The sequence below is a fragment of the Oreochromis aureus genome, linkage group 5 (assembly GCF_013358895.1).
Source record: "Oreochromis aureus strain Israel breed Guangdong linkage group 5, ZZ_aureus, whole genome shotgun sequence".
In the NCBI taxonomy this organism is placed as follows: Eukaryota; Metazoa; Chordata; class Actinopteri; order Cichliformes; family Cichlidae; genus Oreochromis; species Oreochromis aureus.
The window spans coordinates 1911357-1938816 of record NC_052946.1 but is presented as its reverse complement, the minus strand read 5'-3'; the positions used below and the strand labels follow the sequence as shown (position 1 = coordinate 1938816).

At 40.1% G+C, this 27460-nt stretch overlaps 1 protein-coding gene across 1 annotated transcript in view; it reads right to left on the bottom strand.

Annotated features, from left to right (window-relative positions):
* Window positions 1-27460, bottom strand: part of cadpsa (Ca2+-dependent activator protein for secretion a) — a 378183-nt gene that overhangs the window by 12801 nt on the left and 337922 nt on the right. The gene's annotated exons all lie outside the window — the stretch shown is intronic.

Sequence of the window (27460 nt, the reverse complement as noted above, 5' to 3'; positions counted from 1 at the left end):
GAGGAGGGTGTGTGTAGATATATATAAGCACTCTAGTTACAACAGTTTATGTGAGGGGGTTGGAGGTGTGGTGTACTAAGAGTATAGCTATACATCCCCCCCAATTATTTTTGTATTTATTTATTTATTTCTAAATATTCTAATTTATTGCAATATGTTATTATGGATGGACTAATTATTTTACTTTATGCACAAATTATAATGGTACAAGCAGGCGGCTTGGTGCTATGTGCTGCAGGCTGGATTTTGGATGGTAATAACTTATTATGTTCTGTTTCTCCCTTATTACCTCCTGTGATTTAATTCGAGTTGGGGCCCTTCTTTATACCCTGGCACCAGTTTGTCAACAATTTTCCTTTCTACAAAATAAGTGTTCTAAGCTCTCCAAATAGACAGCTGCATTGACGTTTGACTTGTTAGAACACTGTGGACCAACCACCACCAGAATCAGCAGAGGACATAGCACCACAAATCATCACAGACTCTAGAAACTTCATATTGGACTTAAAATAACTTGGATTTCTTGTTCCAGACTCTTGGATCTTGGCAAAGTGACTCTTGAGCTGACACTAGCCCCAAAGATTTCTTTCCCTGTTGCTTGTACGCATTTTCCTACAAAATACGTTAATTATTCATTTACTTAAAATCAAAATATTGAGATACTGTATTTCTGATTTTCATGATCCATAAGCAGTACTGAAGGAATTAAAACCAAAAAAGGATCGGCTATAGAATATACAAAGATTGGAATGAATGAAGAACTTTTTGACGATCTTAATTTTTTAAGATGCCTTTTTAAGATTGCTCTGCAATTATGCGTACTTTGAAAAGTGGCTGGGCCAGTCTGAGACACGAGTGTTTGAAATAAATTCATATAAAAGCTCAAAGCTTAATATAAAACTGTTTATAAGATTGGGAAAGCGTGCAGTCAGCTGAGACTGAAGAAGTCACTTGGATGAGTGACGAAACGTTTCTCCCACTGAAAACGTCCAGATGAACAGACTCAACTTTTGGAAATATAAAACTTTATTTGGAACCATAGGATATACCACACTACCATGTTTTTCTCCCATTTCCCACAGTTATTATGTGACCCCCAGAGCCACACTACACATACCGTAATTATAGAAAATGTAAATGTGACAGTGAGCTAAGGTATTACTTTATCTATTAACGATGACCTCGATGAGTAGCACAAAAACTACTGAGTATGTGTCCATTTTTGAACAGAACAAACCAGACCATAACCTGGTTTGGTTTTCAGACTGGCTGACACGATGAAGACACCAGGTCTACATGTAGGTCAAGCTCAGTAAATGAGGACATGGGTTACAGAAAAGATGATTGTGCTGAAGCAGTGCTGGGGTGAATAAGTGAGGCAACCTGGTGCCAACAGCTTCCTATCTGTTGCTGTGTGCCTGTGAAGGCATCAGGGAGGCAGCAGGCCTGTGATCTCGCCCCAAGCACAACCCCCCACCGAGAGGCCAGGCCTGGAGTGACTGATCCACTGACTGGCTGCTCTTGCCATCACCCGCCCCTCCTTCACTTCTCCCTTTGAAGAGACTTTGCACTGTACAACACAGCTCCCATCTGCAGCCATTTTTGCAGCAGCCATTTTGTGCTTGTTCTGTTTTAGTTTTCTTAATGTTATATTAAAAAAAGGACTTGACAGTTTTGTCACAAGACTTCTTGCTGCCATGACTAGCATTTTGGAGGCCTGTCAGGGACATCTGGTGTACACATAATGGCTGTGAGTTTCATCAGATTTAAAATCTTTTTTAATGCCAGTTTGAATTTAATATCAATTTTATCGTCCGGACCAACAGTGAGTAGTTTTACGTTGCAGAGAGAAAGAAAGAAAGACCAAACAAACATTTAATTGTGTTAAAGTTGTATGTTGCATCAGTTGTAAAGCCATTTGTGTCTCAGGTGCTACAGCAGGTCCACCACCAATATAACAGGCCTTTTCCTCCTACTCGGCTTGGCTCATTGCAGCTCAACCCAATTCAGGGCGATTTCATTACAATCGAGTACCACCTAACATATGTGGGGTCATTAAAGGAGCACGAGCGAAGGTCCTGTGACGTCATTTATAAGCAACAGGAACATCACAACAAAGGTGGACGTCGAGGGGATGCTTGGAAATCGAGGGGACCTGCTGCTCAGTGTATAGCTTTTTGACTCAGGGACCATTGTGTTGTTTTTTGTGTAGCCATTTCCCTCTTTGCAGGGTTTCAAAAATGGTGGTTTTGATTTTCATGAAGGAGATGCTCTCATGACTCATTGCATGACTAGCCAATTGGTGTTAGGCACTCTGTTGACTTCACATTTTTAGATCACCTCGGATTGCTTGAAACCCCAGCCGAGTAGGCCCTAAAAAAGTACCTGGTACCAGGTACTACAATGTAATGGAAAACCCTAAAAACCTAGTAGAGCCATGCCAAGCCAATTCGAGTAGGTACCAGTAGAAAAAGACTATAAGTATTGTGTAGGCTGTACTGAACCCCAAGATTTTTTGAATGTTAGGTTAGAAAAAGCACTTAAATCAATTTGTGAAGGGGTGAATTGTTTAAACCTAGAAGAAAAGTGCTACATAAGTACCAGTCCAGTTAGCATCTACTTTGTCTTCAGAAAATTTCTATAAAACTCTGTAAAAATGGTGAGGCTCTTTTATAAGACATGGTTAGTAAAGATGTTCAGCATTTATAGAACAAACCCACATAGCAAAATTGGTATGGCCCAGATCTGGCCCACACAATGGCCCACATACCGCAAAGAATGACGGCCCTTTGGTGGCCCAGATCTGGTTTGCCAGAGGTGGCCCACACATGGGCCAGCACAAGGCCAGTTGCAGACACACTGCTGGCCCATGTGTGGGCCAGAACAGTTTCAGCTCTGGCCCCAGATGTCAGCCTAATGTGTACCTTAATCAAGCCATTTAATAACATCATGTGCCGGATCATAATAGTGCAAAAGTAACATAACAAAACTGTTCAGACAGGGAATGGATTGATTCTAATATAGAACTTTATCATTCTCCCAGATTACTCAAACTGTTCTATACAACATGCAACATCCACACACACTTTCTTTTAACTAAGTGCTTCCTAACTACATTCATACACATTCACAGTCTTGACATGCAGACTGGAGGAGCCAGGGATCGAACCACTAACCTTCATTTCAGTAGGTGACCTGCTCTACCTCCTGAGCTACAGCCACCCGGTGGTAAATGTGAGTAAACCCTCACCAGTTTTTGGATAAAGTGTACACTCACAAACCTGTCAAACCTGCATTTGAAATGTTGGCTACTATAGCAGTATAGTATTGCAACATGGCATTTGGGTCTTCTAACTAAAATAGGAAAATAGAAACATAGACAGTGCCATCTACGCCAAGCCTGGCCCATATTTAGATGACATACCACTTACCATGCCAGAAGTCAGCCAGCAGTGCCGGCTTGCTACCAGATCCAGGCCAGACCTGTCTGCTATGTGGGAAGGAGGGTGGGTTTTAAAATCCCTCCAAATTTAAAGACCTGTTTTCACCAAGTGTATTAAATCTAAAAGTCTAACAAAATCTAAACAAATTGAGCCCTATACTTGACAGTATTCAAAGTAAAACATACTGTGTATTGTGTGGAAAAAAATGGATCATAAGAACATTTCAAACAAGGTGAAAACAGCTGCATGGAGCTTTGTCCCCAAAGTGCTAGGTGCCTGAGAACTCAGTGTAGACTGGACATGAATGCCTGTATGAATACAGCTGGCAGACACCAACAACCGTACTAGACTTCAGTCTGATAGTGTGTCTGCCAATAATTTTCATTTGAGTGTTAAATATAATCCTTCTGTTATATCAGATTGTCCAATTACCTCTGAAAAATGCAGAATATATATCTAAAAAAGTAGGGTGTGGGCAAAAGTTCTGCAATGCTACTGTCAAGGGCTGGAGACTATCTAAGCTCCCATAGGGAGACCTGGAGGGAACCCACACAGGCACAGGTGCCAGGCAGACAGCTTTTGGAACAGTAGTGCCAACCACTGCACCACCATACCACCCATAATTATTGAAAAGATACATAAATGCACAAATAAACACACTTTTCCTGTTAATTAACATAACAGCAAATTATGTTTACAATTTGGGCTCAAGGGCCCATTTCAAATTTCTGGACAAATCTCTTCACTTTCTCTAATACGCAGCTATTTGAGCTATAAATATTTTCAAGTCACTTTACTGTCAAACCATCCAGGAAGAGATTTGACTTTTTCAGGATATGGTGAACAAATTGTGACATCCACAAACTTGAAAATCACTTTGACTAAGGTTGTCAAATGAACAGTGTTGGCCCCTTTCGCTTTATGTCCATAGATAACAAAAGAAAATCATGAGAAAAAAACAAATTCTCCCAAGCTCTCTTTTTTAGGCTGCATGGGGATCAGCAGGGGGCTAGCTCTTGCAGACAGCCAAAATAAGCGTAATATGGCTCTGCATACATAATGCCATAACCCCACAGGGATCAAAATCTGTGACATTCTAACGAGTTCCATCTGAATCATGGGCCCCGATTTGCTCGACAGCCTTGTCTGTGTTAGTGCATTTGTGTGTGTTTTGTCACCTCACAACATTCTGATGAAGCTCTACCTACACATGGACAACATGCACACATGTTCAACACTAAACACACACACAAGCACACTGCCGCATGCACATGTATAAAATTGGTCCATCCCTCTTTGAGCAAAAGATGGGCGATAGAGCAACCTCCTGCCCCCATTTGACACCAGCTCTTACCACTGCTACACGCAAACCTCATGCATGTTCACACCCCAGTCTTCAGATGGTGCTTGGCAGTGGGGGGCACTGCCACCAGCAGGCTTTGTAGTACACCTCTAAACCCCCGAAACCTTCCCCAACTACCTACTCAGCTGTTTAATGACATTTTTTTGCATAGAAGAATACTATATTGCTGTCCTCAGCAATATAATAACTTGTATTAATGTAACAATCTAAAGAAATTTACAAAAAATTAAAAAAGAAGTGCTTTATTGGGGTAATATGCAGTGTTGGGAAGGTTACTTTTAAAATGTATTCCATTACAGAATACTGAATACATGCCCCAAAATGTATTCTGTAACGTATTCCGTTACGTTACTCAATGAGAGTCACGTATTCTGAATACTTTGGATTACTTAATATATTATCATGCGTTTTACAACTACATGAATGTACTATTGCTGTGTGATTTATTACTATTACTCGAGGTCCGCGGCTCCAAACCATAGTAAAGGGACCTCTGGCTAATACGTCGGGTTCGTAGCCGAAAAATAGCTTTACTTTGTTGTCTGGGTCAACTTTGCTTGTGAGAGACAGATAGAGGCGTTGAAAGGCTGCTCCAACGGAACTTAGGCTACGTTCACACTGCAGGCGAAAGTGCATCACATCCGATTTTTTTGACCCTATGCGACCCATATCCGATCATGGTATGACAGTGTGAACAGCACAAATCCGATATTTTCAAATCCGATCTGGGTCACTTTCGTATGTGGTACTGAATCTGATACATATCTGATGTTTTAGAAAGCGACTGCTGTTTGAACGGTCATGTCGCATTAAATGTCTTTTACGTCACTGACACAAGACAGACGCCAATCAGCGCCCGAGAAGACATCGTGAACGCTTCTTGGCCATCCAGTGTAGATGTCAGTGAAACTGTTGGGAAGACAACGTGAACATTTTATTTGTACTGTATAATCTGCAAATTCTGACAGAAATCTGCAACTACCCTTTGAAGCACCGCTCCTCTCTAAAACAGCAATAAGGATAATTATCAGGTTATTTACATTATTATGTAAATAACAAAATAACTTAAAACAAAAATTGGGAAACGTAAAGTCCGAAGTCTTTATATTAAGGGCCATCAGTCAAACAATATTGTTTGCTCTGGGTCTAAACAGAGCGCGTTGTGTGTGACATTTTCTTTTGCGCGTGCGGGCCGCTTTGATCGTTCATAGTAGAGCGCGTTTGCTGTCGCATTTCATTTGTAGTGTGAACAAGCAGACAAAAAAATCGGATTTGATCAAAAAATCGGAATTGAGCAGTGTGAACGTAGCCTTATTGTTTCGGAGGAAAACACAAACACAGTGTACAGTCGAGTCTTAATAGCTTACTTACAGCTGGGCTCGTCAGGCACTCTTCTTGGCTGCTGTGGTTATTATTATGTTTACATGCTTCCAGTTCCCGTTTCTATGACAATTCCTACTTTTCCACTCTCCTTTTTCTCCCCCCCCTCGCTCACAGACACATAACAGGTATGGCAGTCCATTCTCCCTGCAGCACGGACTACACTGCCCATGAGGCTACATTCTTTAGGGCCATGCCTGTAGCATTCTGCCTATTAGCTTAGCACAACAACAACAACAAAAAGGCGCTTGTCACTACCCGATCCGTACCGGAAACCCGATCGGTACCCCGCATGCGCGAAAGGTGTTGTCAGGAATAGAAATATTTTACTGCTATTATTTGCTGTTATTTTATAATCATCATTACCATTTCATGTGATGTTGCATTCAGATGCACTCAGATGTTCAAAATATATTGGTATTATATTAGTCTTTATTACAGGTTCAGTTATAATCAGTTGAATCTATAATTTAAAGGTTTTTGAATGTTTTATATTCTTACACATAGTCTTCAGTGGGGGAGAAGCTGATTGCAGGCTGACAGGAAACGGTGTGCTTTTGCAGAAGCGAAACCGAAACCAGAGCGAGTGCAAGCCATAATAAAGAGTTAGTATGCATTTATCTTTGATTTAAGAAGTTGTGCCTGTATGAGTGACATTTTCTACAGGAAGTGCACTTGATGTTCCAGGGAGATAAGCGACAGCGGCGGGCTAACAGGAAGCATCAGCCGTCGACACGAAGATGATGTTCTATGTTAAAAGTCATTGTGGTTTTGGTGTGACGTAAATCTGCCTAGTAACAGAAAAGGGGCTGTACAATTCTTAACCCCATAAAACAGTTGTCTGAATATGAGAAAGACAGTTCAACACTGATTGGGTTGTTGAACTCACACATGTGTTCATTAAAATGCCGTCTAAATTGCACGCCTGGATCTGTGGTTTTATGGATTCTTCTCTCAACATTGAACCCTAACATTTGGGGCTCGTTCCGGTGAGAGAGAGGGATAACCCCTGGGTGGGGTTTTGGTGAGATCCGGGGTCCGTGGCAATTGGACGGGCAGACGGTAATCAGTGGTGAAAGTGAGCAGGCATTCCCGGGGCATTAAAGGTAAGACACTGCCTGTTGAAATATATTTCCAAAAGGTGTCACATTGGGCATGTCAAATTAAAAGCCTGGTCACTGTAATTACTGGTGAAGGTCTGTTTTGAGTTTGATGGGAATTTCATGAGCATGCTGGATGAAGTAAGGATAAGTGATAAGTAAAAGTAATGGGTTCAAGTCCCAAAGAAATGTAGAAAGTAGGAAATTGGTCATTTCTGTGGGTTCAAGTCCCGCTGGACATTGGGTCTATCTTGTGATGGTCATCTCGTGGGTTCAAGTCCCCTATGTCCACAAAGGTAGACCTGCCTCAATCTTAATCCTGGTTTGGATGTAGATTGTTGGTTCAAATTACTCTAAATTTTTCTAGAACGACAGCGGCGTCTGTTAAGCGCATTTTTCCTTGGTAACGCTTGCACTAAGGCAGGACGCTGACCTTAGGCCTACTAGGACAGTAGGGATAGTACCGTCGACAACGGGGAGAGGTTGGGAAACTCCGAATTGCTAGGGGTTCAAGTCCCTATTCTTGCGCTTTTTGGCTACCGGTAAATTAAGTTAGGGCTAGAAATCTGGACAGAGCAGTTCGAGTCTGGTCTGGTGAATTGATTGCAAAAAACCTGAGGTTTGCCCGTTCGAGTCGGTTATGGTAAATTTTCGAAATTTGTAGGAGCGACAAGGCCTAAAAAAAAAAAAATGTGCAGTTGTAATTTAAGACGTCTGTAATATAAAATATGAGATCTATGAGTAGGATCAGTCTCTATGTCAGTCATGCACAGCGGATGTGCACTGATTGTGTGTGTAAATGCAAATGAGCAGCAGTGACGCAGCAGAGAGGGTGGTTTCAGTTTTCGAGAGGACTGAGAGCTTTTTGCTAAATGCCTGTATATAAGAGCTTATTATGAGAGTGTAAATACAGTGTGAATATATTAGTGTGGATGTATAGTAAATGACTGAATTTTGATAGATGTACATTTCGTGAGCCATAAATGTTGGTGTGTTTTATTTTCAGTTATGTGTGTGTGGGGAGAAGCCGTGAGGATGATGAGAGGTTTCAGTTTTCTTTTTTTTTCTTTTGACTTGCTCTTTCTGATCATGGAAGGCATGTCCAAAATACTCGTATGAAAGCGTATTTTGTGTGATTTTTAACTGTGTGAATGCTGTCAGTATTTGATTTGAGTGACTCTGCATGATTTGTCTGAGTGAGTGGAAAATGGAAGTTTGAGAGAGAGAGGCAGTGTGTGAGACGACTCATGGCGTCTGAAAGAGGTTAGAACCTTTAAAAGTGTGTATGAAAGAAAGGGTATGAAATATATTTCTTTTGTGATGAAAAGTAGGATGTTTTAAAGTTTGACAGGTTGAGTTTATTTTTCTGATTGAAAACACATAAGTATATACACTTGGGAAGCCCAGTTAAGAGATTATTGGGTGACTGATGCTATAAAACTGACCTAAAGAATGGTCCTGTGCGTGGAGAAGTGTTAGTTGTCCTGATGTTTGGAAGAGCTCTATTTAAAAGTGTGTGTGAGAGGAAGGTGTGTGTGTGACTGATGATGTCAGGGGAGCTCCCAGAGAAATAGACAGATGAGTTAAACTCTAAGAAGATGAAGCGAATGCATGTTTTAAGAAAAAGTAATAAAGTAATAAAATTATATTAATTACAGGGTTTAGAAAAGAGACAGACCGAGAGAAATAAATACATGAACTAACAATCACATTAATGAATTGAAAATGCACGTACACAAACTGTTACATGTGAAATTATTGTTGGAAAGTTTAATAAAGAAAGCAGTTTACACTCCTTTAATTTCCAGAACCAGTGTGTCCCCTAGGCCTGATAACACTCTTGCCCAGTTGGCTCCTGTAGTAGGCGGGCATGGAAGGCTGGACAGCCCATGACGGGTAAGATCCCACCTCGAAACCCTGGGACAACCTAAGGCAAGGCGCAGTCACGATTGCTCGAACCTAAGTCCCGGAGTGACCTTGGAGTCACTGGAGGAGACGGATTTAACAGGTAAGGCCACTGGGCACAGACGAAGGGAAATGTCATTCACAATGACCAGTGATGAGCCAAAGAGAGAAAACACACCCTGTCAAAAGGAGTTTGAAACACTGCAAAAGAAACATTTACAAGATCACAAAGATCATAAAGAAACATTTATAAAAATCACACATACAAACAGAAAATGCACTAACCTTACAGAGATAAGCTCATGAAGAGTAATGCATAGATAGTGATTAAAACTTGGCAAAGAACACAAACATATGTAATTAAATCAGCCTGCTAATTACATGAGTGTTAAAATGGTGTGAATGTTGAAGAAAATACACTTAAAACACACTTGGATAAAATAGAGTGGTTGTGGAGTAACTCAAAAGAAGCTGTATGACAAGGGAGTGAGTTATGGAAAAAACAAAAACAAAAGAAAAGTGTCTATAAGAGTGACTCAGGAGTGCTCTTGCACTGATTTATCAAAGTAAGTGATTAGTATAGAAAGAAAATGAAAATAATTCAATAATGTGACAAGGTTTAAACATGTATTCCTCTTGTTAAGTTGGCTGTTGAGCTGTGGGTTTATGCAAATTAGCTGGAGTGAGTGAGTGACAAAGACACTTCCTGTGTGTGTGTGTGTCGGAGGCTTCGGTTCAGTTCAAGAGAGAGCAGTGGCTGTTGAAGAGTATTGGGAGAAATATATAATGGTAAAGTATCAGGATATTTGATTACGGTGGTCAGGTCTGTTCAGAGGGGCAGATTTGGACAGGAAATTTATAATTTAAGGATGATATGTGCTTGAAATTGGTTTTATCTTGTGCTGAATGAAAACGGTCTTTGATCTTTTGACGAGGTTTTTAGTGTGTTGAATGGGTGAAGTTTAAGATTGTTTTAGATTTTGAGGCTGTTGTTTCTATTTCCAGAGAGGGTGTTTAATTAAGACATGGATATGTCTGAGAGGGCACCAAAAAAAAAAAAAAAAAAAAAATTTTTGTAGTAGTGCACTCAGGAAAAAACCTGTCAGGTGATTTTGTTTGGTACTTTGATGAGCTAATAATCAGCTCTCTTTTCATTTTTGTTCTAAGCAGGCCTGGAGGAGAGTGAACTGACGGCGCTGACAAAATTACTAAGTACGAAGATCAGGTGGGCTTTTCAGATCACAATTGGCGGCCAGTCTCTGTCTAAAGAAGGATTGTATCGATTCATTCCAGTCAAAAGTATAGAGAACTATTTTCCTGAAAAGGAAAAGGAAATAAAACAACAAATGATTGAGCTCATTTTGCTGATGTGGAGCATCTGATGACGTGCGCAGAAGGCTGCAGTATCAGCAAAAAATATCAGGTGTGAATGCGTGTGAGTGAATGTGAGTGAGGGGACCAAGGGGGGAAATAAATGAAAGGACAAGTGGGAGACTTAAATCTGGGGATGCTGATTTTGGGTTGCTGATGTATGTTTGGAGAAAATTTCTTTTACTGGGGTTAGATTATGGGATTACATTATATTGTTGGGAGAATGCTAAATGCTAAAAGGAAACATTGTTTGGTGTAACTTAAGTTACCATTAACGGAGGTAACACATGATTAATAACAGTTTTGTTTAAGTTTATTTTTGTCATGACACAGACTGGATCATAGAGGAGAGTATGAAATGTAAAGTACAGGTTTTGTTTCCAGGAAGTCCCAAGGATCCAGACTTTGCATGGAGCAACGATTTAGAGAAGATTTGACATGATGATAAAATTGATTTTGTTCCTTAAACACAGGTTTTCAGGGCTGAAGCAAAACACCGGAGAGGAGAATTGCTGAGCTGTTCTGAGAAATGAAATGACTAACCTTTTTCCTTGTAATTTCCTAAGCTTGGGTGGAGCATTTTGAGTTTTTGCCACATGAGATGTGTCAAAAAGAGAGGGATTTAAGATTTAATTTGTTTAATTTGAAAAGGGTTTTACTAGGATTTTATAATGATTGGGGTTGTTTGATAATCTAGATATAGTAAAACTGAGGACTTGTTAAAAGAAAGGATTAAAATGAACTGAATTCTGTTTAGAAGATAAATTGCTGGTGTGAATAAGAAGTTGTACACCAAACTTAAAGGGGAAATTGTGGGAATAAAGGATATGCTTTGGGGAAAATAGTGAAGATTTGATGAGTAGAAAATGTGGGATTTCTTTTTGATTTTTAGGATAAGTTGTAACAGTGACATAATGCTAGAATGTTGTTATAAGGTAGGCTTTAGGGTAGAGGAGAGCTTTTATGAGGATGTTAAAAGTCTCGCTGACTCAAATGAATAATATTGGAGATTATATATGTAGAAATGATTTTCATACACATTGCATTTTGTGCCTTTGACGGAGTTGTGGCTCAGAGAGTCGTCTCTTGAGGGTCATAAACTTTTGGTTAACGTTATGATTAGCCAATCTACTGTGAGAATGACCTGAGTTATTGAAGGATTGCACACGCTTACAGACATATAGAGTTCATTAAGACCTGACAGTATTGATTCCAGGCAAAAGGCCTGAAATCCATTTAGCATTTAACTGAATAGGAGTTTCGTTTGTAACTAAACTGTGTGACATGTAAAATATGGAGATAACACATGCAGTTCTAACTTAGTCCTCTTATATAAAAAGCAGTTACAGAATACAGAAATACAGAAAACAGAAGCAAAGGGAGAAAGCTTATATATGTTGGTTAAGTCTGATAAAGTTTAAGTTAGAAGGAGTCATTACATTAAAAGCAGCAAAATGAAATAAAATGATATATTCAAACAGGTTATCACCCAGGAAATGGGAGTTCAAAATACAGTGAGAGTTCAGTTTTTAGCTATGATGAAGTTTATCTAGGAGCAATTAACTAGGTGCTTACACTTAGTGATTAAAATGGTTGTTTTTCTTTGATCCTTGAGTAGAATAAGTGTTTAGGATTTTTCTTGTGAAAGGTAATTTTAGGCCAGAGCTGTGACAGTACAGGATGTTGAATAGAGTGAACAACAGGAAACATATGACAGCAGTGCTGTAAGACTGTTAAAAGGCTGTAGATTGAGATGAGTGATGTTTAAGATTATATAGGAACAAAAGTCAGAAAGTCAAAACATAATTAGGTTTATGCTTTTGAATGAAGAGAACAATTGAGGAAACAGAGTAAGTTAGAGCATAGTAGGGAGAAGGTTTTTATCCATTACAGTTAAGGTGGATCTAGTCTTAGACTAGGATCTACTCCGTGAATTATTAGTTTCGGTTATGCTTTTCGTTGTTTTGGTGACCTCTGGATGTCATCCAGAGGTCAAAAGAAAGTGTCAGGAATAGAAATATTTTACTGCTATTATTTGCTGTTATTTTATAATCATCATTACCATTTCATGTGATGTTGCATTCAGATGCACTCAGATGTTCAAAATATATTGGTATTATATTAGTCTTTATTACAGGTTCAGTTATAATCAGTTGAATCTATAATTTAAAGGTTTTTGAATGTTTTATATTCTTACACATAGTCTTCAGTGGGGAGAAGCTGATTGCAGGCTGACAGGAAGCGGTGTGCTTTTGCAGAAGCGAAACCGAAACCAGAGCGAGTGCAAGCCATAATAAAGAGTTAGTATGCATTTATCTTTGATTTAAGAAGTTGTGCCTGTATGAGTGACATTTTCTACAGGAAGTGCACTTGATGTTCCAGGGAGATAAGCGACAGCGAAGGCGGGCTAACAGGAAGCATCAGCCGTCGACACGAAGATGATGTTCTATGTTAAAAGTCATTGTGGTTTTGGTGTGACGTAAATCTGCCTAGTAACAGAAAAGGGGGCTGTACAATTCTTAACCCCATAAAACAGTTGTCTGAATATGAGAAAGACAGTTCAACACTGATTGGGTTGTTGAACTCACACATGTGTTCATTAAAATGCCGTCTAAATTGCACACGCCTGGATCTGTGGTTTTTATGGATTCTTCTCTCAACATTGAACCCTAACAGTGTCTACTTCCGGTCGAAGCGTTTTATGATAGTTACGGGTCAGAGTATCTGTTGAGATGTTAAGAATAATAAGTATCTCTTAAAATGTTTGCAATAATGAAGCATTTTAATATAATGTAGACAAAAACGAAAAATAAAAAGATCGTTACGGATCAGGACTCCCTGATCCTTACTGCGCATGTGCAAAGTCGCACCGTACAAATCGGGTCTACCCGATCCGAGCTGTGTCCCAAAACGTCGGCTGCATCCTTCGGAGGACCCGGCCTTCGCGGTCTAAGTTGGCCGGGTCCTTCAAAGACCCAGAAGGCCGGAAGTGCGAGGCTGTGAAATGGGACTGTCTAGCCTTCAGATTTGCGTCACCGCTGTGTCGGTGGAGTTTAATGAACTCGGCCGTCTGCTCCTTGCTATCTAAAATATAACAGGACACTGGCGTAAATTCTCGACCGTCTCACACTTCTGTTTAATCAGTTTTCTGTTTGACGTTTATTCAGCTGTGTGAAAATCCCGGAGGAACCCACCCGATGGATTAATAAAGTTTTATTTAATCTAATAATCTAATAACTTTGATCTCAGCCAAACCGATTTACTCCGGAACAAATAAAACACCGAAAAAAGGCAAACAATTACAGTTTTAAGTTATCCGAGTGACTTATATATCATGTTTAACCTGAGTAGCGAAAGAGCGGGGGTCTGAAAATGATGAAGCCGGGAGTCCGCTGCTCTCGCCGGCTCGAGCGACCAATTGAACCCCCCGGCTTGCTATCGAGCGGGTGGGTAACAGACGTCTCCGAAAACGTCGGTGCACTTTTGCAAATATGCGATGTTTTGATAAACCAAGCAGATATTTGAAATTTACACAGCTACTTTCTCGCCTGAAAATATGTTACAAGTTTATTTTGTGACCCAGAAAGATTAATAAGACTAATTTTAAAACTTAGTAGCGGCCGCCATTGTTGGCAGCTGAAATTTGGCTGGGCTGGGACTCTGGGATATGGTGGGCCACGAAGGACACACCCGACCCATCCTTCAAATCTGGGGAAATGAAGGACACATTTGTCGGCCACATTTGAAGGAGTCGACGAATTGGGACAGCCTTCGTCGCCTGGCTGTGACGTAATCGGCCTTCAAATGCGGTCTCCAGAGGATGCAGCCTACGTTTTGGAACACAGCTAAAGTCGCAGAGAGAGAGCGTGTCACCCTGTAACCATGGCAACCATAACGCTGCCACCTGGAACAACAGAACATAGCTGTCAAACAAAACCCAAACAGTCCTGACCCCGCGACGATATGAAACAGAAAAATACCGCCATGTAATCCATTTATTTCAACAAAGTAACTGTATTCTAAATACCACCTTTTTCAATGGTAACTGTAACGGAATACAGTTACTCATATTTTGTATTTTAAATACGTAACGGTGGTACATGTATTCCGTTACTCCCCAACACTGGTAACATGGTACTATGAGGCCTTTAAGATAAGATGGGGCCTGCTTATTTAAGATCTTGTATGTGAGGAGCAGGACTTAAATTTGATTAAGGATTTAACAGGGAGCCAATGAAGAGAAGCCAGTATTGGTGAAATATGCTCTCTTTCTAGTCCCTGTCAGTATTGCCAAATCCAAAATGCTATTCCAGCATTTTGGATCAATGGACGACTTTTCAGTGACTTTTATGACAGCCTGCTAATACTGAGTTACAGTAGCTGAGGCTAGAAGTAAGTAATGCATGAACTAGTTTTTCAGCATCACACTGACAGGATAATCCTAATTTCAGAGATAATTTTGACAGTTTTCAAACATGTAGGACTGACTGACTTCAGGATATCTCACAGTGTTATTGAAGACCAAGGTTAGGCCAAGATATTGCTTTTCAGAGAAAGCATCTGGTTAGACACTTTAGACCTTCTAAAAATACTGCCTAAGAAGCACGTATAATGGAAAGAGAATTGGTTCCAGCAACAAAAATATAGTGAGCCTAATTGTGTCAAGAAGATTTGCCATTTAAGACTTGTGATCCACTGAAGTGAAGAAGTTACTTGGACGAGCCTTACAATGCTTCCAGATGAGATATGTTCCAGCGGGAACATATAGCAAAAGCATACACACACAACAAGAGAAATATATGCAAAATAAGAAAAAGGACTGACGAGGGAAATTGTAGGAATGTGTTAAAGGAAGATGATACAAAAACACATCAAAAGCATGAGGAGTTGGGTGCACTGTACCGCTGCATATGTCTGTATGCACCACCATCTTATTTAAGACCTTGTGTGTGATGAAAAGAATTTTAAATTCGATTCAGGATTTCACAGGGATCCAATGAAAGGAAGGCAGTACAGGAGAAATCTGCTCTCTCTGGCTAGTCCGTGTTAGTACTCTCACGACAGCGTTTTGCCCAAAGGCTGTTCGGGGGAGTTTTTAGGACATCTTGATAATGACGAATTACAGCCGAGGAGTACTAAATGCACAAACTAGTTTTTCAGCATCACCCTGAGACAGTTTGTTTCTAACTTTACAGAGATTGTGCAAATCCTACATATTTACTTAATATGCACATTGAAGGATATATCCTGGTCAAAAATGACTCAGAGATTCAACACAGTGGTACTGAAGGCCAAGGTAATGCCATCTAGAGTAAACATTTGGCTAGAGACCATATTTTAGAGAATTTTAAAGGCAACTACAATAACCTCATTTTCGTCTGAGTTTATCATCCAGGTCTTTATGTCTTTAAGACATTCCTGCAGTTTAACTAATTGGTGTGTGTTACCTGGCTTCATGGACAGATAGAGCTGTGTGTCATCTGCATAGCAGTGAAAATGTACACTATGCCTTCTGATGATGCTGCCTAAGGGAAGCATGTATAATGTAAACAGAATTGGTCCTAGCACTGAACCCTGTGGAACTCCATAATTAACCTCTGTGTGTGAAGAGGACTCTCCATTTATATGAACAAATTGGAGTCTATTAGATAGATACGATACAAACCACTGCAGCAGAGTAGTATTAATACCTATAGCATGCTCTAGCATGGCATTGCATAAAAGCTCTAGCTTGTAAGTGATGGTTTAATTACTGCCATCTTGAAGGACTATGTTAAAATAAACTGATCATATTTAAGTCTGGACCAGTGATTAATGTTAAGACCTCTTTAAGCAGCCTTGTAGGAGTGGGATCTAATAGATATGCTGATGGTTTTAAAAAAGTTAACTCAGAAAGATCAAGGTGCTGTATAAATAAAATTGAATTCAACTGACTAGATGATGACTTTGAGGCATCTAAATGCTTTTAATTAAATGTGTATCCGGTCTTTAAGTCTGACGTCATTAGCCGTGTCTGCGCCCAAACTCCGCTGCAGGTCCCAAAATCGAACGAACACTGCGGGATCACTGAGAGTTGAAAAACTGTCTAAATTCTTTCATCTGTAACAAAATGATATGCGTTGCTGCGTTATCAGGTGTAACAATTAAGTTTAACATCCAGGCATCCATGAAAATGGTATTTATTAAATTTAACGGAGTTAGAAGTTAGCAGGAAGTTAGCTCACTAGTTTCCACTTAAACATGATATAGCATGTTCTGACTGAGAGATTTCTGAAACATTCAAACGTACAGCTCTGCTATCACTTCCAACATAAATGAAGACAGAAAACTAAACAGCAGTGACGTTTGTAGGGTTACTGAAGTTGGGCTAGCTGGTATATAATGATGTGCTACGTGGTGGCTAGCTACACAGCTATGTTAGCATAGCATAAACACAGTGAAGCTGGAGGATGAACGCTAACTTTTTTCCACTTGATAAAAGTTAACATGAGGGTTCCCGATGGTTAGGGACAAATGCAATCGCATGGCAGGATGCTGTAAAGGGACCAAACTTCAGTCAGGAGAACAACTGAGATAATCCATCCACAATACGAGGTTAGTCATTAATATACTGCTGCATGGGCTGGGCTGTAGTTACATCGTAGGTTTTAAAAACTGAGCTTTAAAATGAATAGTGGTAATAAAAACCGAGAGAGGCTGACAGTGATCACTGACTGTTTTTAGGGGCTTGTTGAGATTAAACAGAACAAGCTACAAAACATTAAAACATGTTAAATACACAGCAGCCTTATTAAACGCAGGGCAGTTTGGGCCCGGAAGCAGGATTCATCACATCATCACTTAAAGACCGGATTGCAACAGGACCAATAAGTGAAATGATAAACCTAATAATGCTTAACCTAATGACCTGTCTGATGGCTTGCATCACTTTAAACTGATATTACTGATATGGTTAGACATAGCGCTTCACTTTCTTGACAGCTTGGACTTTAAGAAGTTTCTGGTTAATGGCCATTATAAAATCCTTTTATTTCACAATAAGGGGCTTGCTAGATGAGGAATAATGCTAAATGTGTGATATGTGTTATTAACCTCAAACTGGTTAAGGAACTTCTTTAGTTTGTCAAATTTAAGTCTGATTACCTTGTTATAACCACAGATGACAGTATTTATACTGATTTCTCTGTGAGTGAAAGCAGCTAATAAATAACTATTCAGACTTTGAAATACCTTCAGAAACTCCCTCCTGCTTACATCAGATTTGGGGGGCTCTGTTTGACTGCTTTTCAAGACATGCAATCCAATGTTCAGACCCACTTCATGTCATGATTTACTAGCTGTACATAAGAACTTCTCAGGAAAGATGTGCAAATTACCCAGTTTATTTAAATGATACCAAAACAATGACAACTGCATTCTCACTCAGCCCTCCACTGTGTCTCTAACATAGTCAGAAGTTCTTCAACCAGACCATAAATCAGCCCTTATAAACACATGGACCCACACCCACCCACCCTCACACAAACACACACACACACACACACACACACACACACACACACACACTCAGAAAATCTCAAAAAAGCCAACCAATTTGTTAGGTCAGAGGCCCTCCTTTGTGGGGCTATTCATGAGCTTTTATGCTGCAGAGTGACAGGAATGTTGAAGCTGAGTAGGGGCCACACTATGGTGGGTACAAAGGGATTACAAGGAATCGGGGGACTTTGCCTCTTTCTGCCTCTTATGTGTGTGTGTGCAGTAAATACAACCTCAGCTGAACAAAAACACATGAAATAGTACACATTTCACTATTGATTTAATTAAACAATTATTTTATTATTTAGCACTCAAATGATCTAAAAAGTAAAATTATAGTCTTACTTACTTGTTATTTATTTCAATACTTCCAATGGTAATTTTGTCAGTTTGTTCATCTATTTAAATTAGACATCACTGTCAATATATTGTTTGGGCCAAAACATTTTGCACGGCCTGCTACTTTCTTTCCTACTAGTTCCTTGACTGCTTACTTGTGCAAACCTCTAACAAGCTTTGCTATTAGGTAATTCCACCTGAGACCTTGCCTCAGCGCCTTGAGACAGCTCTGAATAAACACTGACTAATTAGGGGGTGTGAACTGCCTGATATTGGTTCCTATAAAACCCCTTTGCATATGCTCTTTCTCTCCTTTTGAATGCAGCAACGTACTGAAACAAGGGAGTCAGCCCAGCCTCCAGTTAAAGGTCTTTGTAATACTCATAGAACTGTTTCTATTCTGAATGCGCTCTGGCATTAACACTGGCCACTGGTAAACACCAAAGCTTGTATTTATTGCTGAAGTTCATAAAAACATGGTGGATGTTCTTCTGACAGATTTACGGATGTGTGGGGGACAGAAGGGGGGATGTGCTGCAGAAAAAAGGCCCTGATCAAAGCAGCCTGTTTTTACTTAATCTACTGAGAGGAGTGTTAATTAATTTGTTCTTTTAACAAGATTTGGTGTTGTTGTATTTTGAGTTAAGTTGTACAGCTCACCAAATAATCTGGACAGGGGATTTAATTCTGGCATGTTCTTTATCTTTTTGTGTTTTATTGCAAGTGTCTGAAGAGGAAACCATGAGAGTGGGAACATTGTGTACATTAATTTAACTTATAACATTCAGACATTATTGTAACACACTAACAAAATCCCTTTAAAAGCTGTATTTAAACAGATATATGTTATGTTATGGTGCCTGTTGAGGGAATTAAAGGAAAGCAACATGAATATAATGAATGTAAACACTGAAACTTACATGTCTTACTTTAAAAAAAGAAGAAAACTAGATGTATCTCTGTATCTGTTTTACGTTGGGATTCTCCTCCTCCCTCTTACATTCCACTAAGTTCACTTCTGTTCTGCTGTTTCAGTAAAGTCCCAGTGTTATAGTGGAGTAGGAATATGTGGGAGTCAACACTCAGAGTGAGGAGCGAATAAAGAGGGACAGGACAGAGACAAAGTTTTGGCACTGTGTTCACAGCTTAAAACCATCAAGCCATGCTAATTTTGCAGGTGTTCTGTTTCTCTTACATTGCCCCAGAGACAATCCAGCACATAGCAGCAGGGTGCAGGATGCTAGCAGGCAGGGCATACATGGAACGCCATAACCAAGTGGCCGGCATAGTGTACAGGAACATCTGTGCCGAGTATAACCTGGAAGTCCCGAGGTCAAAATGGGAGACGCCCCCAAGGGTGGTGGAGAACGACCGAGCTAAGATCCTGTGGGACTTCGAGTTACAGATGGATGAAATGGTGGTGGCTAACCAACCCGACATAGTGGTGGTAGACAAGCAGAAGAAGACGATACTGGATGACATCAAAATCAGGAAGAAAGAACACGAGAAGCTGGAGAAATACCAAGGGCTCAGAGAAGATGTGGAGGGTGAAGGTAACAGTGGTCCCAGTGGTAATCGGAAAACAGCAAAGATACTGTGCAGGACCCTCAAGCTCCCAGGCCTCTGGTGGGGGACACGAGCTTGAAGATAGAGAAGAGAGGGGAATTTGTTTTTTATAGTGCCTTCTTCCCTTTAGTCTTTGTTCATTTGTTTTTTCTTCTTCCATGCTCTTGCAGTTGCAGCTTTTTTTCTTCCTCTGGATTTGTGACTTGTTTTTGATACCATTTTTGCAACAGTCCAATAAAAAGCTTGCATTTTGTTAACCTCTGTATCTGTATTTTGAGTCACTTACATCAGACTCCACACAGTTTGCATAATCAGCAGACTGTAACGGAAATTGAGGCGAAAATATTTCAACTTTTTTGTGGATTTAATTGCTGTGAAGATATTTTTAACATTAAAGAAAAAAATATGACGATATTATTAATAACTTATTAAACTTATTAAAATCCACAACCACTCATTAAGTACAAACTAATTTCAAGTTTTGAAATACATTGAAAACACAATCTTGTTCACAGTTGAATTGGTGTTAAAAAAAAATCTTAATAATATAAATTGCTATTGTTTGCTAAGTAACCATTAAGCAGACCACTGGATGAGTATGTCTGAGCCGTAGTCTATGCAGTACAGATGAAAAGTTTGTGTGTAATTTTTGCACTATTTCAGAGCGAGAAAGGCAGAAAAAGTTCAACACAAGAGAGAAAGAGAGCGTGTCCTGCTGAGACCCAGCTGTGCCTGCAATTAGCAGGAGGCATGGAATGATGATTGCTGGTGCGGCAACACTAATGCCAAGTGACAGGCTTCCTTGTGAAGGAGAAGGGAGGCCGCTGAGTGCCGTAAAGCAAGACTACTTCTTCTTCTTTTTCACTTTGACAACACACTTGCTTACACTAGTGTACACACATAGCTCATATAAGCATACTCGCACAAACAAAGAAACAAATAAGACTAAGGTGGTGGGGGTGGGAGGTCTTTAAATCTGACTGCAAGACATTATGCACTTTACACAAAGGGCTTGTCTAATCCTACCTGCTCTGCTTTTCAGAGCCCACTGCTGGTCTATTCTAGTCCGGCTCACTAGCTCAGCAGTGAGGGCCCATTGATGACGACACTCAATTACCATAGTAACTCAGACAGTAGATCAGAGCACCTCCCCTCCCTTCTGCCCACCCTGCACGACCAAGCTTGACCCTCAGCGAACAAAACTTCTTACAGACTTAAGGATGTTCTTGTACTACCTCATATAATTCCAGAAATCACTAATGTGAGTATGTTTGAACCTCCATTTTTGGGCCTTCACTCAGATATTGCTCAATGATTTAAAACCTGATATTCTGATGGAGAATGTGGATACTAATGGAAAGCTACTTTCACAATTTAGCAATGATGATAAACCAACTTTCTGATGTCTTCAGTCCAGTGATCAATTATTTTATGAATTAGCACAGCATGTCATCTAGAGCTTCCATAGTGGGGGGCAGGGGACCCCCCAGAGCTGGGGAATTCCCAGTCAAAATGTTCATGAATGCAAAGGTATCCAAACATGTTCTGTCTGGCAAAAAATGTGCAAAAAGTCAAATGAATTTTCACAGATTTAATATCCTATTTTTCATAAACAATTTTCTATTTATTCCCCAAAATGTCCTGCTATGAAGTAACACAAGGATAAACATTCCTAGTTTGTATGTGGCCAATAATTTTGTAGCCAAGTGTCTTCTATAGAGTTCGAAAAGTTGCTGCTCATGTAAAAGCAGGCATTTGGACACTGTTAACCATTTTTCTGTGATTTGGCTATTGGTGTTTCAGCCTAAACTCAGTGAGGGACATCATTACACATTCTCAGACTATCTCAGTCCTGTATGTTTATCAAAGAGGGAGGAACTGTGGGGCTCAGGAAGCATAACTAAAGTTTCGGGCTTAAAGGACTCACAATTGTCAAATTGTTTGAGAGTGTTTGGGTATGGCACTAATTGCAGCTGACCATTGACCATAGTCACAGCTGGGACAGCCATAAAAAAAGCACAGTGGGCGCTTCATGAAGAGAGCTGGTTAAAAAGTTAAGAAGAACAGCTAAATGCATCTCCTTCTACCTGTAATTCAACAGATAAGAGAGAAAATACGGCCCAGCATTATAAAAACACAGTGGCAGGGAGAAGGGATTGGTGTATATTTGGGGTGGTGGGTGAAATGGGTTGAGGGGCCATGTTGTGAGGAACTAAACAGTTGGAATTACGGTCAGCGACCAGTCATTGAGTAAACATACAAAGAGCGTCAGAAAAGCTCTGTGGTGGACAATAAAAAAGAAAAAAAACCCCGGCAGATTCAGGCCCTGAGAAAAGTGAGCCATTCTACTTACAAAGAGCCGCTTAGGGGTGGATTGAGGGAAGAAAAAAGAGGGCTAAAACACTTGTGGGCTCAGAGAACTCTATGAGGGGAGTGAAAATGGAATAAGCCAGCAAGCACTTGAGGGTCCTGCCGAGCACCTGAATGGGATAGAGGGGTGGAACACTGGAGGGGGGTCTGGGGAAGGTGAATGGCCTTCTTTTTGGGTCCAATTTGTCTCTTTTCACCCTGCTCACCCTGCTCAGGCTCTGACAGATGTACAAAGAGGGAGCGGCGCTGGGCCACTCATCCACATACACACATGAGCAGCTGTCACTTTTGTCAGACAAGTTAATCAAACAAATGCCACCGTACCTCCCTTTATAACAAAGCAGAAGGAAAAGGGGCTGTGAAAGAGTGATAGAGACCTGAGAGATGACATGCGTGTCCTCAATCAATTGACCCTGTTGGTCATCATCAATAAGCCAGCAGGACCCAACAAAAGAGAAGTCTCCATTAAACTTGTATTTCCCTCCTCTCGGGATGATCGTGGCTTTAGCATCCTTAGCTGTTTCCTCCCAACACCATGGATCTGGGTACGCTCACAGAGGATTTAGGCCAAAAAGAAACCAAGCAGGGAAACAAAATGCTCTCTCTCCCAGTAATTATTGAGAACTGTAAGCTGCTTACAGACTTCATTAAACAGAAGTGAAACCTTTCCAGAGCGTGTTATGAAAAAACACAGTCTTCCATATCCTGCCTGGTTGGCCTTCGTTCTCCGTAATAATAGTGATAATAATAATAATAATAGTAATAATAATATTGACGATGATAACAACAGTAACAAAAATAATAATATAATAACAACAACCACAACAATAATAATATTATTATTATGATGGTTAATATTATTGATATGACTGTAACCATGACTCTCCTGCCTGTTTGTTTGTGTAATCCTTTTAGTGTTATTTAAACAACTGATTACTCGGTGGCATAAAAAACAACAAGAGAGCATCAGCGCAGCATCGCAGTCATGTTGTTTTGGAAGGGATGAGCACAACTGATCTTTCTCTGTGAAAAGTAACAAACTGGATTTGAAAGACCCAATGCTATAAGAAAACACTGCAGAAAAACATTAGATCTATTGATAAGCAGGGCCCAATTATTGTAGGGTTTCTCCTTACAACATAAAGAGCTTTGAGGTGTTTGTGATTTGACGCCGTTTAAAATAAAATTTCATATAGCGGCTAATAAAATTGAATTGTTTTTGCTGTGATCAGAATAAATAATAGATGAACATTTTAAGTTTCTTCACCACAGTACTTCAAATAAAACTTCCAGCCAGTCAGATAAGGACAGCAGTTAAGTTTGCATGGTGTTGATTAAATTGTTCACTTAGCCTGGCAGGTCATGACCAGAGACTGCAAAGTGGTGAAGTGTCCCTTGACAGCCAATTCGTATGACGGCATTCTCTGTCACTGCTAACCCCCTCCACTCCACTCCACACACACAACACTAACACAAACCCACCCGCTGTGACCAAAGTACAGCAGTGCAGACAACACCAATCTTAAATCCCACAATCTACAGCTCAGTTTGACCCATGCCCTCACTCCACTTTACTTCAGCCCTCCGGCAGTTGGTAAACAGAGACAGCAGAAGCAACAGCGATTAAAAAGCACTTTATCTGTGGTCGTAGAGAAGTGCAATTTCACCACACTTGTGAATCTGACAACTACCCAAGGTCAGCGGAAATGCTTCAAATCAATCAATGAGCCGTGCTCCTAATCCCCTGTGAGCAAAGGCAGATTAAGTGTATAATTGACCCATGTAATCCCAGTATCTGCAACTCCAACCTTGGGGGTTGGCTAAAGCTTCAGTGGCTCAACAACTCTATCTTTATTTTGCTGCTCCCCTGGTGCCTGGACTGGGTACAGGGAGTGTTGCAGTCCACAAAGCTGTGGGGTATCATTGCAGGACTGGATTTGTCTCAAACTAAAGACATGGGTTTTTTTTAATCAATGATCCCCAGGCAGCGCCACACTAAGTCTTACTCCAGTATTATTTCAGCACATCTGTTTTAATCTATGCCTCTTCAGCCCATCTTTCAAGAACCAGGGAGGGTAGAAAGGTTGCAAGAGGCCAAATTAATTTCTCCCTGATACATACAAATAAAATCTCATAATACCTTAAAAAATCCAGCAACTCTAGGAGCCTTTTTATAGTGTGAGTTAGAGACTACAGAGCTTAAAGCTGAACAAGATACTTACAATAGACTTTATCTGCAGCATGAAGACCTTTGGTAAAATAATTGATTATATTTTGGAAACGCTGTAAGTTTAATGCAACGTAAAGGCACACAAGACAGCACAACAATGTTTTTCATATTCTCTAAAGTCTGCATGTGAAATGGATTGTTACATAAAAGTATTTGGTTTATGATATAGCTCACATCTATGGGTCTAATTCCCATAATATAAAATGACAAAGTTGGCAGTGTATTGCCCAAGGTGATTCGTATCAGAACTAGAACAAAAAATCAGATCATTAGAATGTTAATTATATGTTCTTGTGGCAAGGCTGCATAGGCACAATATGAGAAAACTAAAACCAGAATTAAATTAAATAATTAACAAGAGAGCAAAATGCCCGATGCATTTGGAGAACTTTGAACACGGTAATAAACCTAGGAATTTCTTTGCTAAACTGTTAAAGCTAGATGGAAACATTACTGATTATTCGCACCAAATAAATAAATAATTTAAAGACTTTTATGAAGCTTTATACTCATCACAGATTAATCCCACTAACGCTGACACTCCAGAACTTCGTGACCCTTAATTCTCCCAAACAGCAAAACCCGAGGGCCACATGGGTTTCCAGCAGTTTTACAAAGAATTTTGTACTAGAAATATTAAATACTAGAATGGTTACTCAAATTCAGAACAATGATCCTGTGTTCCCATCCATTTATAAAGGCAGACCTTAAAATACTTTGCAAAGTCCTTGCCAGACGATTAGAAAAAAACACTCCATTCATAATTAATTCTGACCAAACAGGTTTTATCAGGGGTAGACACTAGGCAAATATACATGTAGACTAGAATATTCAAATCACAATTCAATTCACTAATATAAGAGATTATTGCTCTATCAATAAATTAGAAACCACGCTTGTCTCCTTAGATGCAGAGAAAGCATTGACAGAGTAAACTGGGAATTTTTACTAGCAGTTCTACATAAATTTGTATTTGGTTCATTCTTCATATACTGGATTAAAACTCTGTGCAGCTCTTCAAATGCTTATGTTGGGACAAATGATCTTATTTCAGCCCTTTGCTGGACCTAGAACAAGCATTCTGTGAAAAAGTAAAAATTTCTAATCTGCCTTTCATCAGCTCCAGTATAAAGCATCAAAACTGCTTTAAAAGCTTCAACATAAACCCCTTTCTGACAGAATTTGTAAAAATAACTAACTAACTCACTTATCCCAAGTAAACTAACACCCATTTGGCACAATGCAGATACGTATACAAAAGAAAATATTAAGTTCTTCATCGTGGTATGAGAAAGAGTTCTTCATTTGAAGAACTTGTATCAAAACATAGAATCAGCTAAGGTAAATTCCTTATACAACTCCTTATACAATACAAAGTTCTCTACAGAACACACAGTACAAAGGTTGTTCCTGGCTGGGTCCTTTCTTGCCACCTCCAGGCCTTGTGGGTGCCTGTAGGCCAATTGGATGGGGTGGGGTGTCCAGGAGAACCGTTGCTGGGTGCAGCTTGTCTTAGACCCAGACCAGTCAGTCTTGTGTAAGTGAGTGGATGCCTGGTGTTGTTACTTAGTGTGCAGATGAACCCCAAGTCTTGAAAAATGACTTGGGGGATTCTTTTAGAGCACTCAGCGATTTATACAAAGTGCCACATTCACCCATTCACAAAAGTACTCTGTTCTATGCTTTAAGTGCTCACTTGCTAACATCCACACACATACTCATACTCCGAGGAATGCATCAGAGAGCAACTTGGCATTTGTATCTTGCCCGAGGATATTTGTCTGACGCCTGCAGGCAGAGGGAGTCAGAGATTGAACCACCAACTTTCTGATCAGTAGATGACCTGCTCTACCTCTTGAGGTGCAGCCACTTGGGACTTGTCTGCATACTCAAGTCCACTTTTTGTGGAGGGGGTGGTGGGTGCTGCCCTGGGGTGCTGACATTGCTGTCCCCAGTCCGTCCTTCTCCCACCCCATGGCAGGTTGTGGGGAATTGGGGGTACCTATTGAGCCAGTCATTCACTGGCTCTCCTTCCGGGGGTAGTTCTGTACCTTCTGGTCTTACCTGCCCCAGCCCTCCCTCCTCTCCACTCCCTCATACAACACATCACTCACACATGTAGGATCTTGGGGGGGAGGTGGGGACATCTTCCTACACCCCTGTTTCACATATCCCTGCTCAGCCCACAGCCAGTTTTGGTTTTGTCCTGGTTTGCCTCCGATTCAGGGCGGCATCTGCTTGCCGACACCACAGGAGAGGGGAGGGTCAGTGTGTGCACATGTGTATTTGTCTTTCTGTGTGTCACTTTTGGATTGGTGACAGTGAATGAACGAATGAATGACATCAGCACAAAAACTCTGTGTCAAGTTTCATGTCATGGGTCTACATAGTTGAACACAAACACTGTGAACAGATTTAAACAGATTAAAACTCAGCAGTTTCTTTTGGGTTACATTGCTCCTTAATATCCCAAATAGGAACTACTGCTTCAGTATTTATGTTCCTATTTGGGATAGATGACATGTCATATGCATCTGCATTTTTGATAAATACAAACACTTAAATATATAAATAAACATACTTTAGATATGCATAATTTCTTGTGAAAAATGTGAAAAAGTCTGGATATTGGATATTCATACGACCCTGTCGTATGAATATCCAACATTTACAAAATTGATTGTAGATGTCTAATCACTTTTGGAAATTTGGGTTGCTGCTGTTTATTTCTGATATCCTGTGTACCTGTTTCGTCCTTTTTTAATTATGTCTTTAATTAATTTATGTTTAAAACAGGTCATCCCAATGACAAACCTTTAAGATCATATAACACATCAAGTTTTTGAAAACTAAACAA